Below are 15505 nucleotides of genomic sequence, written 5' to 3'. Positions count from 1 at the left end.
TTAATTAAAAAAGAAGCTGATGATCCCATGATGGGCCGCTAAATATATGCAAGAGAAACTATTGGCATTAAAAAGAGATTTGACTGCAGTTGAGCAGTTATTTATATTATAGTAAATCATATAGGCCCCAGTTGAGATGAGCAATCTATTGTGTTAGGCACTGTACAGACACGCTGTAGGAGGTGCATCTAACCCCGACGAGCTCAGAGACGGCAGAGACAAAGTGTGGACAGAGAGACAACCATAAAGAAGTGAAATAATAACTCACCTTGGACACAAAGACAGGGGCTGAACCAAGAAGAGAATGCAGTTCCCCAGCCTCCCTTTCATTAAGTCAAGAGCTGGTCGACTCACAGTTCAGCCCTTAGATTTAGATCTGGGTAAAGCTGTTGAGTTAAATATTTTATTTGCTGAAAACTGCTTGCCTCAGTTACGGATTAGCCAAAACTATGGAAAAAAATAAAGTGAGAAAATATTTAAAAGAAATGTTTTGGAAAGCCGAAAGGTTTTGTTTTGATATTTCTAAACAAGGTTTCTGTTTTTGTTTTGAAACAGAGTCAATTTTAATTGAAATATATCAAACACAAACAAAAAACTAGCCCATTTTGTTAAAACACCTAGGTGCTTTTCGTTTTTTGGGGTGTTTTTTTTGTTTTTTTTTTTCCTTTCCGTGTTCTCAGTTTGATCAGCTAGCCAAATAAATCAGTTATTTGCACAACTAATTAGAATGTTGAGCCCTGGGGACTTGGTCTATATATTTCAATACAGTACATATTTATAATACCAAGTACCCTGCCTGGTACTCCGTATATAATAATAGCAAGCAGCCCAGTGCACTGGGGAGATGAGGGCACTGGGGAAGACCCAGCGCCTTTTAGCTCTTAACATTTTTATTTTCAGTTGTAGTAGTATTTTGGAGGGTATTGCTTACAAGATAAAATTTGCATTTATTTGAGCAACTAACAAATGGGATTCACCGCAAAGCTATCATTAAAGGGAAATAAAGCAGGAGAAGGAACAAAAGATACATTCTCAGCAAAGTCTGACATGCAGACACTTTCAGAGATCCTTGTCGCCACAGGAAAAATGCTGTCTTCTCATTCTACCACCACCCCCCAAAATCCTGAAAAACAAGCAGATAAGTACAGGGGCCGCTCGTAAAGTGCTGCAACTCAAACGCTGTTCAGCTGTATTGTCTTATTTCCAGTGTTTCCACCTTACAAACAATTTATTCATTTCTGTGGGATCATTCTTATCTTGAAGCAGTTTCTCCTTGTTCCAGTTCAAAGCCACAATGCGCATTTTCTGTGAACGACTTCCAAGGGGGGGTACTCTGGCATCGGGTATTCCTGATGTGCTTCTTGCTCGCGTAGGTGTTGCCACTCTTGGCAGGTGCCTGGTAAGAACTGAAGGAGTCACTTTAAGTTTGTCTGTATGTTACTCTTCCTCTTCTTGTTTTAACTGCTATTGTTTAGTGTTTTCTCCATTTACGTATGTCCGTGAGAAATGAACCCGTGATGTTAATCAACCTTATAACCTTGTTAGAGAAGCACTTACAGGACAGGGTGAGATGTTTTCTTCCCAGCACAATCAGCGTGGTATTCATTCTGCTCCTTTCTTGCAGAAGAGCCCCATAGCACTCTGCCACCTGCTCTGCAGTGCCACAGCCTGTGATCTGGCAGTCGTGGTGCTCCCTCCAGGTGATGTTCTCTGCCGGCGTGCAGGGCCGGTGCTGGTTTTGGCTCTGCCCCAGTCCCAGTTGAAAGGCTTGGGTGTACGTCCCGTATGATCTTTCTGTAATGAAACGGACTTCTTCCTATGAACCCAGCTGGCTTGGTGAGTTAGTGGTGGAGAAAGATGCCTGCAGGATTGCTAGGCCTTGACTTCTAAGTCCTTGAAGATTAGGACCAGGCTTTCTAGTGGAGAACTCTTCAGCATTCACTTCCCTTGACTGAAGAATTGTAACTGTAGAAAGCACTAATGCCAGTCTTGACCCAGTAGTCTAGCTGCAGAATGACAACCAAATAGGGGGCCATGGCTAAAATGTAAGAAATGAGACTTGACCAAGCCCTCTCTGACTCCCAACAGGTACTCTCTGATGAGGTTAGCTTTGTGCACATTTTTGGAAATTATTGTTGACATCTGTGAAGGCCTCGTATCACTTTGTCGTTACCTCCAGAAGTCTGGGGCATTGCTGCACAAAGCAAAGGTCTGCTCCAAGCCGTCAGACTTCTTTCTCCCTTCCATTACCTCCCAGCTACCCCATTTAATACTATCTGATGCCACAGAATTCAAGATAAGTGGAAATGTGGTAGGAAGAAAAGGTAGATAAGATGGGTGGGACTGGAGACCTGACTATGGGAGCTGAGAGTATGCTGTAGTATGATAGGCAGACATTTTTACTGAGTACATATGCATGTAGGGAGCTGCCTTCATCAGTCTTCATTTGTTCAGGATTTCTGCTGTTCCATTTCGGCAGTCCTAGTCCTCAGCCCTAATGCTCAGAATATTCCCATGAGATTACTTGGGGCCTGTGAGATTTGCAGCCCCAACAAGAGAGGTGCAGGAACGCAGGTCCTCCTGCTGTTGCCGCCAGTGCCCTGGTGTAGAAAATTGTGGAGAAGGGGACTTTTTACCTCTGGTGGTTGCTGTTTTCTTTGTGCGCTGACTGCTACTGTACCCAGCAAAGGTTTGTCTAGACCAGAGCTCAGGGTTACTTATTATCCTCATAATCCATTTCCTTTTGCCAACAGCCGTGGCTTATGTGGGTAAGTCAGAAGGGAATGCTCACATCACGGGTAGCCTCTTTTCTATGATCTTCATTAAGCTTTGGACCATTAGCTCAAGATGCGTGATTATTTTGTTTGTTCGAAAAGCAAGACAAGCAGAGTTTCATCTGAGTGTTTCTTTCAAGCAAACCAGCATGACTGAAAACTGGGAGCTTGCCAGAAAATGTTACGTGAAATAGTAGTGGCAGGTTCATCTTGGTGTGGGCGGAGAGAGAGCTGTACCCTCGATTTTACTACTTCAAACATGCAGTGTCCATATGCCATAGTTGAGCTGGTTTATGGATGGAGTATGAAGGCTACTACTTGATCTACTTCGTGCAAACACTGTGCAAGTGCTGTAGATATATAGTCTTATGGATGTGAGTATCAGCTGTTGTTGCAGTCCAAACACACAGCATCAATATTCAGTATGCTATAGACAGTCCCGTTTTTCTCCTTTATATTTAGTGTTAGTACACAGAGCCAAATGCTAAAAGGGGGGTGGGGGGGTGGGTCACATGATTAAATTAATACCATTAATTATTTAGAAACAATCAAAGGAAATACAAGACATCTGGCTTTAAGCCCAAACAACTCATGGCACTGCTGTTCCCTTGTAACCTCATCAGCTCTTAGTCCAGTCATCTCTCTTCTTTCATTAAGAACACAGGAGATACCCCCCCACCCCCCCCCCGCTTCTTTCCTGCCTTATTTCTGGCAGCTTGGAACACAGATCACAAGACTGGACTATAGAGTTGTCTGATTTTGTGTGTATAAACTCTGATTAGTTCTACGATGAAAAGACCTCCCCCCCCCCACGTCCCCATGGTATACAATAGTGTTTGATTAGCAGTGTGTTGCAGCCATAGGTTGCATTTTTCTCTTCATCTCGGTATTGGGAGCTAGCTGCTGTAGGAGGGGAAAACACTGTTGTTACTGCAGTGCTGAAAGTCATTAAACACATGTGTTCCAGAGGCTGCATACAACATGCAGTGAGAGACAATTCCTGCCCTGAAGAGGGGATGGTCTACACAGGCAGAAAGGCTGGAGGAGAAACAGCATCGCGGGGAATGGAAGCTCTTTGCCTGTGGTTGTGCAAGAGGACTGTGGCAGACCCAGTCCACTGACCTTGGCATTCACCTTCCCCTGGCTGAGGCCAGTGGTCCTATCCTTTGTAGCCGTGGCCAGGCATTTTCCGTTGGAATGATTTTTCAGTGGAAACTCTTTTTCTTGACATAAAAATTTTCTTCGGGAATAACTGTTTTACTCAAGAAAAGTCAAAACAAGTATTTCCCAATTGCTGGTTCTGGAAGGCTCTTCACTTTTTTTTTTTTTTTTTTCCCCCTCCTTTTTCTAGCTAGTTGATGGAAAATTTCTATTTTGGTTATCCGAGAGGTGAATTTTTGTGGAAACACCTTCTCCTGGGGAAAAAAGACCCACTTGGCTGTTTTTCTTATTCCAACATTTTGGGACCCCTTTCCCCCCCGGTGATTATACCTTCATGATAAGGCAGGTGCATTTTCTCTTCAGTTCAAGTCTTTATTAGTATAGATGATTTAATACAATCTAATCATGCAGTTCTTGTCTTCTGCAGGTAAATTAGTACATACAACTTCCTGAAATGGTTTTAGAGTTAAGTTACTGGGGCAAAACAAAGTTTCTCACTAATCGTTAGGATTCCATTTTTCTAGGCACTGGTGAATGTGGACCCATTTTGATTCCTAGCAGATGTATTGAAGTCATTCTCATTACGTCTATGTCTGTGGAGAGGCACTGACTTTCATTTTCTTACTTTAATCCAAAAAGTGTAGTTTCACTGGCTGTTCTCTTAATGGCTGCTGAGAATTGCTTTGAAGAACTCTTATTTTATGAAAAGGCATTGAGACTTCTGTCACAGTAAGGATCTCTAGACAGTCTTTACCTACACTTGACTACTATTTTGAAGATGCACGTTCCCAATTATCTGTGAAAAAAGTATCGAAATATGCTTCCTTGGTTCTGAGAAACTTACTTTAGACTAGTGCTCTATTATTTGTAGTATTCCATAGCCTGCACTTGTCCTCAGAGAATGATGGCATCAGTTGAACATATTGGGTGTGATTTTTCAAAATATGCAGTTATCCGTATTTGGTTCCCACTGCATTCGATGTGTGTTAACACTACCTTCAACAAAGGCAGAGTTAGGGCCATGCAGAAGGCTTTAGAAACAAAAAAAATGAAACCCACCTCTTGTACCCTGGGCTATTTGCAGGCAAGAACATATGTTGTAAGTGCTTTGGGTGCTTTGCAGGGTGTTTGTTGAAGGGGCTTAGGCTTCTCTCTGAGTAATGGTGTAATTTATTTTGATGCTATGAGGGGTTTGTTTCTTTAATGCTGTCCCTTTAAGTTTATCATATGTTTTCAAAGTATTGTATCTCTTGGAACTAAATTTAAACAAAAATCCTCCGTATCCAAAAAAACCTCTTAGATTAAGCTGTTCCAAGGTTTTGTTTGTTTGTTTCTTTATACTAAAGGCAGTACTTTTTATTTTGTTGTCCTCAGATGTAGTCATTACGTACAGTTTGTTGTTTATATAAAACTTAACGTTTTTCTTTTCCTTTTTCTTCTCTCCCTTTGCCTTTTCCTAACATCTACGTTGCGTGTTGATGGCAAGAGCAGCAGTGGTTGGCAGTTTTCCTCAACTTTGCAAGAGAGAGAGAGATTTGGTTGGAATGAAACCTCGCTCTCCGTACAGCCAGCTTGAGATGCAGCTTTGAAAGGTATCTCGTTTTCTGTCTTGAAACCAAAGATGAAAACCACAAACAGGTAGCAATCTCGGTGCCAAACCACCTGTTGGTTCACAGCCGAAAAGCCCTTGGCAATACATTTCTCACTGTATCCAGTTGGAGCGGTTGCGTGGCTCATACCCACAGTATTTGTCTGTACCTGCGAGTTCGGTAAAGAGGCTAATTCGTTGGAGAAGATTTGGATTGGGGCAAAGAATTTTCTGATCTTAGTCTTGCTTTTTGCCTAGAGTAGCATACATCACTCGTATAACTTGGTTCAGCATTGACAATACCAATCCTGAAGTCACACGCTGTGCGTTATAAAGCTAAATGAGATTTGTTGAAACAGTTGTGTGTGGAGAGTCCGGACCTGCAATAGCATAATATCCTGGAGGTCAGAACTGAGGTGGATGGATGAAACTGTGAAGACAAAAATTGTGAAATACCCTGCTAGTAGCATCAATACTCGTTCTTTTGAGAGTATTACAATTCAGGAAATCACTTGAAATCGAGTTAAAATGCTATCCTTGGACTGGCACACATATGCTCCCTGTGACATCTGCACTACAGAAACAGCCACTGTGTGCTAATATGGCATTAAAATTTTGGACTCCACCCACAAAAATTAATAACATTCTTGAAATAAGAGTGATGTCGGATGCTGACACATTTAAGTCCATATGTTCTTGGACATGTGTCCTCCAGCGCATGAGAGAACTAGAAATCCCAGATACTCTTTATTTTTCTTATTTCCTGTAAAACCATGCTGGGAAAGTAGGAGAATGTAAGTGATGGCAGGCTGGCAGGCTTTGGCCTGTGGATAGCTGTACAATAGAGTCATATTTTATACTTCTGCAGGCTCTTATCTGTTCTGTTCTGTCAGTGGTACTAGTTGACTTCCATGGATTTGCATAAGCATAATTTAGAACAGATTTGGGCCACGCTATTTATGTTTGTGCAGATTGCTTCATGTTTGTGAAACAATTATTTCCTGTGGATCTGTAGCATTGTCCAGTGTTGTGCAATGCTTTCATATGTATATATGACTGGTTAAAACACAAAATGTGTTTTGAAACAACATGACAAGGAACAGTAAAAGCTGCACAGTAACTGAGCTATACTTGGCTGTTCATGTAACGTCCAATTAATGTGGTTACTGCACTCTAAAGCCTTTCCACAGCTGAATAAGACATGCTGTGGCCTGGTAAAAGACATATTTTTTTCCCGAATTTTCTAAAGATTTCCATTACAGATGCTACAATGACATGAGGACACTGTAATCTGTATCTTTAGTAGCAGTAACAATGAAGGGTGTGAAGTATATCCCCAAAATCTGAAGGTGTGAATTCTAACCCATCAGCGAGCTGTGTGTGAGAATTCTATACAGTAAAACCTAATTCTGTGCTGAAGAGGAACACTGTGAACTCCCAGCAGAAAATAAAAGATGTTCTGTTCTCTACTGCACTATCTTGAGCCAAACTTGGGATCTAAAAGCCAAGCGAGGTTCTTTCATCACCAGTCATAAAGATGCTGTAAGTCAGATTGTCCCCTCAGGCTATATTTTGACAATGTAGTAAATTGAGCTTTGGGAACTTTCTACCAGATCGAGAACTCTGTCACCTCAAAACGCAAAGCACGGATCCATTATAAATTCATTCTTCTGATGCAGTTTTTAAAATATATTTTGATGTGTTGACTTTTACCAGCAAGCTTCATGCCTTATCTGATATCTTTTGTTCCCCGCTGCTAACATTAACACGTATAAGGGCTGGCAGAAATGTGAGCTCATGCCCTCACATGATCCAGATGAAATTTGTACTGTGGAGTTATTCATTAGTGCAGTCTGTTAATGTTGTTAATGATCAAGCGCCGTCAACTCAGTTACTCCCCTGCATTTTGTTGTTGTCCTGTTCTGCCGTTATTACTCAAGTCTACGCTGGGAGGTGGCACAGGTATCAGGAAGAGCAAAATTTCATCTGTGTTCCAAGTGGGATCAGAAAGTGTGTTGGATTTTGTGCATGTGTATCACCACTTCCAATTCAGTGAGCTATGTTGAGAAGAGTGAAAAAAGCTGCATCTTTTTTCTTGCACGAAACGAAGCCAGAGTGGTACAGGAAAAGTACACAGGCAAATTCCTTTTTTGCCTAAACTCTAGAGAAGCTAACGAACAGGCAAAGCTTCAGAGTTTTGATTTGAGGATGAGTTTGGCCAGTACTAAAATTTGTCTAAAATTCTTACTGTTTTCTTCTGCCCTCCTCCCCTTCGCTTTCAGTGTTGTGTGATGAATGTATCATGCCCAGATTTTGCAGTTGTAGCTTTGTGCTTAAGAGCCACATAGACACAATGAGTGACTTTACTAAATTATATTTCAGAATTCTTCCAGGGAGTTTGTAGTTTGGAAGGACAGAGCTGCTTGCGAAATTTTCAGTTTCAGGAACGTTGTGTACTTGAACCTATATGATTTCCTTGATCTTGGTGGGCCAAGATGATTCTCAATCTGATGATCTTGGTCACCTGGAAAGAAGAATAGAAGAAGAGGAGGGAAGAACTTTACAGTGAGATTGTTGCTACTGCTGTGCTTAAAACCTATTGTTTGCTGGAGTTTTGAGAAGTTTTCGATTTGTTTTCCTTCTCTCTCTGACCTAATTAATTTTATGGGATATCCCCAAGGACATAATTTATATGACAAATGAATTACATTAAAAGTTGCTGTCATGGTATGAAACTCCTTCTTTATGGTAAATTTAATATGTTTCTGTATTCTTCCCCTCTATAAATAGTGATCTGCCAGTAACAGTTTGTTTTCTTTATTTTTCAGAAAATTTTGGGTGCATAGTGGCTTACTGTCAGTATTAAAAATACTAAAAAATATAAATTAAAAAGGGGAAACATTATTATAATTCAGCTGTGGTTAGCAAAACGCTTCTGAAGTGGCACTAGCTGGGAGGTAGGGCTCCTTCCTTTGACTTTTTCTTCTTTAAAAATAGATTTATATATAAAAGAGTCAAATAATAACTAGTATGCAAGTCTACTCACCAGTTCTTAGCTTACTGTAAAATAAAAACATCAGCCCTCAAGAAAAGGAGTTTTAGGAAGGAAAAGCTCATACTGTTTTCATTGCTGTGTTCAGGACTGTCCCATCTGCAGTGTTTGTATTAGCGAAGCTGTTTAACCTTTTGAAGCCCACAGATCTTTGTACTATCTTTTCGTGCAGCCTTTTTTTTTTTTAATATCCACGCAACCTACTGACTTCAGTAAGATAATGCACACATTAAAACGTTTATCTTGGGCTTCCAAGGCTGCACATGCTTTTCTGAAGGACTGAAGAGACACGGGGGATAATTGCTGCTCCTGGTAAAAGCAGTAGATATTTTACTAGCGAGAGCAGGAGTGAGTTTGCTGTAATTTTGGGCCAAAATACAAGTTTGGAATTTATTTGGATTCAAAAATTTTCCAGTAGCATTGCAGCTAGGTATTCCTGAGGTCAGATAGTGGCACTGAATTTCCTTTTCCACGGAGAATGAAATGCAGAAAATAGCTTACGTGGGGATAAAACAAAGTACAGTGCATCTTTAACAATTTTTGTTTTGATTAGATGGAATAATCCAAGGAAGGGAACTTCTTTTGTGAAAACGTACTAAATATAGCAAAACATCCCAGCCTTAGTTCAGCAGAATAGCCAAGCTGGTGCTTAAAGTTAAGCTTGTGCTCCAGTGCTGCGCTGACGTGGAGCGCCTGTGCCCTGGCACAGGATTTTGACCCGACCCGTGGCCAGGTCCCAGCGGCTCACCCACACCCCGAGCAGGATTTGGGGAGGATCTTTTGTTAACTGTGAGGAACTGCCGAGCTGGTAAATTTGCCTAAGGGGATGGTAGCAGGGAAAGGGTGTTGTGCAGGGAACTTATTTTGAAACACTGGATGCACTTTTTTTAGTTTTCTATTTCTATCCTGTGTTCCCGGCTTTTCTAAAGGAGTCCTAAGTAATTTCAAAATTAAATGACTTCACTAGCAGTTTTGTGGCCCTCATAAATATGATGAAGCCTGACTCTCTCTCTGTCTCACTTTTCCTTGAGGTGCTTAACAGTCTTATGGCATTTTAAAAATCTTCCTTCTGCGTCAAGACAGCATATTTCTTTAGTTAAAGATAAGGTTCAGAGACAAATATAAAATAGTTATTTATGTTAGGTCTGCACTAACTCTGACTTTTTTTTTTTTCGGAGATGATAAGTTATTTTGCTTTCTTTCGATGGATTATAGAGAACGCGGTGCTGTCCCACAGTCCCCAGCTTCAATTTTAAAATGGATCAAGTTCAGGTTCTGACATACTTGGCAGAGTACCATCGTTTTTCTACCCCTCCCTCAATCTGGGCCATAATTGTGGATATCCTGTGGACTGCAGCCCAGAGACTGCCAGTACTGGGAGCATACGGAAGGGAAGAGATGATGGCAATAGCTTTGTAGCTTGACCTGACATTTGCATTGTTTCTCAGTCGCTAAGTGTGACGAGGGGAGCAGAGGGTTTGGCATGAACTGTAAGAAACTGGTCATGATTTGGAGGAGCAATCTCCTCCACCTGACTCAAATGTTATTGCTAGGTGCTGTTTGCACTTGAAAAAATAATGATACAAATAAGGGGTATTTTAAATAAAGAGAAAGAAAGCAAATAGACAGAGAAAGTCATACTCCAGGCAATTCCACTGCTTACAATGAAGTTGCACTGGGGATAGATATTAACCCCATAAAATCCCTGGGTCACAGACAGCCTTATGACAGACCCTGATAGCTTTGTGGAGACAGATTATGTCAAGCCCTCAAATTTGGAAACGTAGCAATTCCTCTGTAGTAAGATTGCAAATGAACACCCATTCGGAGATTGCCAACATTATCACAGTTTGTCAGGGTGATCTCACAGCCCACAAAGCGCCGTAAGAGATTGCTTTACAAGTTCTGAAAGATTAGAGTGTTGAAGTATGTGACACTGGAATGATGCTTTGATGCCTGGCTTTGTCAGTCAGCCAGACAAATAAATAATATCCAGTGTTTTTATTAGTGTAAAGCATAACAGGTAATGGAAATGTATAGAGAAATGCTTTCTCGTTGCAGCTACGTGGAGCACAGAAAGGTAGGCTAAACAAAAATAGGATGTGTTAATGTCAAATCCTTCGAAGAGGCAGCTGTGTACCTGCGTGGGTCAGTAACTGCAGTTTATTGCTGTTTCAGCAGGTAGTAGTTTAAAGCATTAGCATTATTGCATGACTAAATGAAACAGCAAAAATAATTTGGCCGTCTTGGGTTTTGGTTATGTAGTGAAGCATGAAAACATATATTCTAGTAAATTAAGGATGGAGTTTTGGCTAGCAAGGTGCGAAGGGCCTGGACTGCAGAAACCGTGGGTTCCTCTCTTGGCTTGGGAGAGACAGCAACGCAGGTGTGCAGTTAGGAAATGGCATGGAGGTAAACAGTGTAAGAGGATAAAATCCAGCATTTCTTCCCTGGCAGGAATTGTGGAAAAGCTTTTGGGCAATATGACATGCTCAGAGTTTTGTTATGAGTTTCAGGTACTTACAACTTAAGAGATCAATGTGGGAATAATCTACAAGCATGAAATTGGCATTTGGGACTTTCTGTAACAACTGAACTTTATAGGGCACCTTTTTCCTTCGACATTCAGCCCAGATTTCCACAAAGCATGCGTGGTCTGAAAACCATTTGTGGAGCATCAGATGAGAGCCATTCAAGTTCCAAACGGGGCAAATTTTGTCAGTCTTTGTGCTTTGATATGAAATATTGGTATATTTTTGTATATACCGGAGTTCCACCAAAGATTAGCCATGGATCTGATTTATGTCAGTTTTCAGCCTTTAAACTTTGTGGAACAGAAGGTCTGAGATGCACATTTGTTGCACTCCTTCATTCCTACAGAGCCATTAAGTTGCTGAAATGTAGGATCAGCTACAAACTTCTGCATCCCTGATCTGCCTGTAGTTAGAAAACCATCATCTGCAGTTTTCTCCTACCTTGACACCAAATCATAATTTATCCTTGACCTTGGAGAGCTTTCGCCCCTATTTCTCTATCCTCATGAGCATCAGAGTACTCATGGGTACCCAAACATTAGCTAATGATTGCTTACGCAAATCTGGAGAAGCTTGGATGAAAGACCCTGTGTAAGGGCATAGAATTATTATGACTATTATTAACTGAATGCCTAAACCTAGACAATGTATTTGCACATGTAAGTAATTATGATGCACTTCAAGGCATTCTGTTTGTAATGCTTTGTAATGCTTTGCTCTCCATTTCCTACAAATCAAATTACTGAGGGATAGATTTGATTTCCACATCATTTTGAAAATATTTTCTTTTTCTTTTTTTAATTTCCTTTGTATTAATTTTTTTCAAAGTTCAAAACACAACCAACTGTGACTAAATGCATAAAACCAAACAAAAACCCCCTAAAGTATAACAAAATTAAAGACAGCCTAAGATGATATGCAGCAAACAATGTAAATCATACCTAACAAACATGGTTGTAATAATATACCTTATCCATGTCTGATCCACTAATAACAAATACTTATTCAGAGAACAAATAACTCATTCTTCTTCTTAGTGAGAGAGAGAGAGAGAGGCAAGCCCCAAATTCAAATTATATCTCACAGTCTAAACAAATATGAAAAACCTGCCAAATCTTCTTATAGAAATCCTAACAATCTTGTATTTTCTTTGTATCTTTTGGGAATAATGAGATTGGGAGGAGGGGGGGGAAAAAGCCAGTTTTTACTGGGAATGTGTGGCCTGATCCTGTAGCTTTTCCCTGAGAAGTCCTTGCTGCCTTCTGTTGAAAGGTTTCTGTTGCAGGTACTGAATTCAGACCAAAATCTAAAGGCAAAGCTTGGGGTTGTTTTCAATAATTAGGGATTTTTTCCCTTCCTCATGAGAAGTTTCTTCAGAAGTGTAGGGTTGGCAAGCAGCTTACAAGTCATACCTCTGGTCAGTTTATAAAGATTGCTACGAGAATACTGTTACTAGAAATCAGTGAATGCTTTCCTCTCTATGTCATGTCACAGTGGGTTTTTGCCATCTTCCTGTTTCATTTCTGGTTACAGAAATTATTATTGTTTGCTTAATAGAATAGCATCACCCTCCCCGAACTACACTGCGGGTGTACCACCATCTTCCCCAGGCCCCTGCACCCTTTCCTGAGGGGTCAGCACAGTTTGGCTTAGTTCTGGGCCATCATCAGTATGGTAGTTGGCACAAGTACTTGCCAAAGGGCAAAAAGGCAGACGTTCAGGTGCCTTACAAGCCATGGTACACCTTATGTGCCACGCAGGGCTTGTTTGTTGTTCTTGACCAGGTCCTGATTCAGCTGGTTGCAGTGCCAGCTTTGCTGCTTGCCCCCCTGATCAGCGTGAGAGCAGTTCTGGCCTCGTTGCCTGCTGGTGAGAACTCATGTCTAGTGATGTTTAAAGAAACTGTAAGAAATATTTGGCCTCTCTCACGTTAGAGACTTTGGGGTAGAAAATATCTGTCTGTCTCGTATGTCTTCTGTTGCCCTTGTTGCACCTCATGCTCACCACTCCTCCCCTGCGGGCTGTGGTCATTGGGGAGAGAAGGGTCTCAGTCCTCTGCCTGTCTGTGCTGGTGAAACCGCTGCCAATGCAGGGGCTCTGCGCTGGAAGGTGTAGCAGGGTGCCTCTGTGTGTCTTTTGATTCTGCTGTGAGGCCTGTTGCCATTCGGCAGCCCCCTCACCTCCTTGCCTGCTCTTCTCCCACTGACCGAATTCCCCCCGTGCCGCCCCTCGCCCAGGGGAGGTCCCGCTGTGCCTGTGCAGCAGGAGGTGGCGCAGGCAGCGGCAGGGATGGAGGAGACCCGTGTTGGCCAGACAAAGACCGTTGTGTCAGTGACCGTGTGAAGAAGAGCAGTGCTGTGCTCACGCGGCGGCGTACAGCTACTGCTGGCCATCAGCTGTGTGCCCCTTCCCCGGCCTTGTACCCTGTCCATCACAGCAGCTTATTGTATAGACATCAGAGAGAACAGCAAGCAGCCCGGCAACAACCGATGCCAGAATGACCCAAGTGGCTGATTTGTGTTGGCAACTTGAGGAGGTTTTCTCGTATATTCTCAATATCTATATAAATACCTGAATCATTTTGGAATCTGCTATTCTCCTTGCCTAGTCTGGGAGATTATGGTCATGAATTTTGCAATTTCCAGATAATACTTCTTGTCACTATTATTACTTGTAGTTTAAAAAGCACCATTAGCCGAGTCCAGGCTGCCTCTTGCAAAGACCCACAGTCTAGTACGTACAGGTAACACGTATACATAACGATAACAAATGGGAAACGAGTAGGATCACTAGAGTGACGTAAGGTAAGCAATCATTTTTAGAGCTTCTCATATTGTATTTTGCATCATGAACTTTAGTTTAAATTCTATCAACAGCAATTTGCACTTAAAACCAAAGCCATAGAAATTTCTCATCGTCGTAGCTGAGAAACATGCCTTAAAAATGTGCACCAAGCATGGCTGGTACAGTATCATGTCCCACTGTGTAAGAGCCCAGATACTGCCACTTAAATTGTTTTTTTATTGAGGAATACCTGATTCCACCAACATGATTTCCAACAAAGATGGTTTCTTCCCAGGGTGAAAAATTAACCTCATTAGCTGGAATGTAAAATGTAAGAGAGAAATTGGCTGTACCAGCTGCAGAAACAGAGATCCCAGCTTCAGATACAGACCGATCTCCTAGCAGTGGGCAAACAGCCTTCACTCCCGTCTGAGCACCAGAGAGAAAATCTTAATGCACTTTGTGTGTATTCTCTTTGAGATTCTTATTAAATGTCAGATACCAGGCCTTTTTCCCTATGCATCTGTATAAAATCCTGACAGGGGAAAGAAGGATCTGGGAAAAGGTAAGGATGTTTATAGCTCGTGTTCTGAGGGGCTATGGAGAGCAAATTGACTTCTGTGGTAGATGGTCTTAGGAAGGAAATGGGGTAACACGAGAAAAAAATAAGAAATTCATGTATAGGCAGAACCTCACAGGTCAGAAATAGATTAGAATTTATCTTTTATATTCTTTCTTTTCATAGCAAAATTATCCACTTTATGAAGCAATGTCCTAGGTATTTAACCTGCAGTGTTTTCATAAGAATGCATTTCCATTTCCAAAGAGACAAAGTGCCCAGAATACGGTTTAGGGAATTGAGAGAATATATATATCAGTTACATCTGAGTTATATATTCTTTGTATTGAAATGAAAATTAAATTTATCATGCTGGTGTCATTCTTTGATTAAGAGACCTGAAGCTATAGAATTAAGCTTATAGTGCCTGTCATTTAGCTGGGCTCTGCTTCAGCCAAGTTGGCCAACCCATCAGAGAAAACGAGGCTCCTGAATTTAACCTTTTAACCTATTGTTTCTAGCATTGCAGCGCATCACTGCACTGCCCTGTAGCACGAGAACCGAGTTCCATGCTCGAAGTATGGTTCAGAACTTGAACTGGTGGTGTGCCGGCCCAGAGCTGCACTGTGACACCTTCAGTTAATCTTTCCAGACCATAGCGATTTATGTGTCTCTGTTGGGATCTAGTGTCTTGTCTTGTGTTTGCTTCTCTCTCACCTTGTCCATGGTTATAGTTGTTTAAATGGTCTTGGATTTGAACCTTGCTGGATCTTCCCTTTATAAGTTCCATTCATTTAGTCAGGGTGGAGATGGTGTCTCTGCTAGAGCCCCACGTGGTTTTTCATTTGTGTCTGCTTTTTGAATTCTCACAGGGAAGAGGTTGCATGCGTGATTTGCTTAAGGAGGCTGGATTCATTTTCAGTAGGCATGTCCCCTGTTGTACTGCTATAATGTGGACTGGTTAAGGTTGCGTTTGTTCTGCAAAAGCTTAATTCTGTAGCTCCTACTGGCAGGACATCAGTTGTGTAGTCCATGTACGTAGGAAGGATTTGC

General features: G+C 41.5%; 1 protein-coding gene across 13 annotated transcripts in view; it reads left to right on the top strand.

Moving 5' to 3' along the window:
* ZBTB20 (zinc finger and BTB domain containing 20) overlaps positions 1–15505 on the top strand; it is a 492314-nt gene that overhangs the window by 320318 nt on the left and 156491 nt on the right. For all 13 annotated transcript variants that reach the window (XM_074852862.1, XM_074852854.1, XM_074852881.1 and 10 more), the window contains one exon: positions 5427–5527. The gene's annotated coding sequence lies outside the window, so the exon portion shown is untranslated. The remainder of the gene's footprint in view (positions 1–5426; positions 5528–15505) is intronic.

This window comes from Strix uralensis, chromosome 2 (assembly GCF_047716275.1).
Source record: "Strix uralensis isolate ZFMK-TIS-50842 chromosome 2, bStrUra1, whole genome shotgun sequence".
NCBI lineage: Eukaryota > Metazoa > Chordata > Aves > Strigiformes > Strigidae > Strix > Strix uralensis.
Note: the sequence above shows the minus strand (reverse complement) of the source record. Positions and strands in the feature narration are given on the sequence as shown.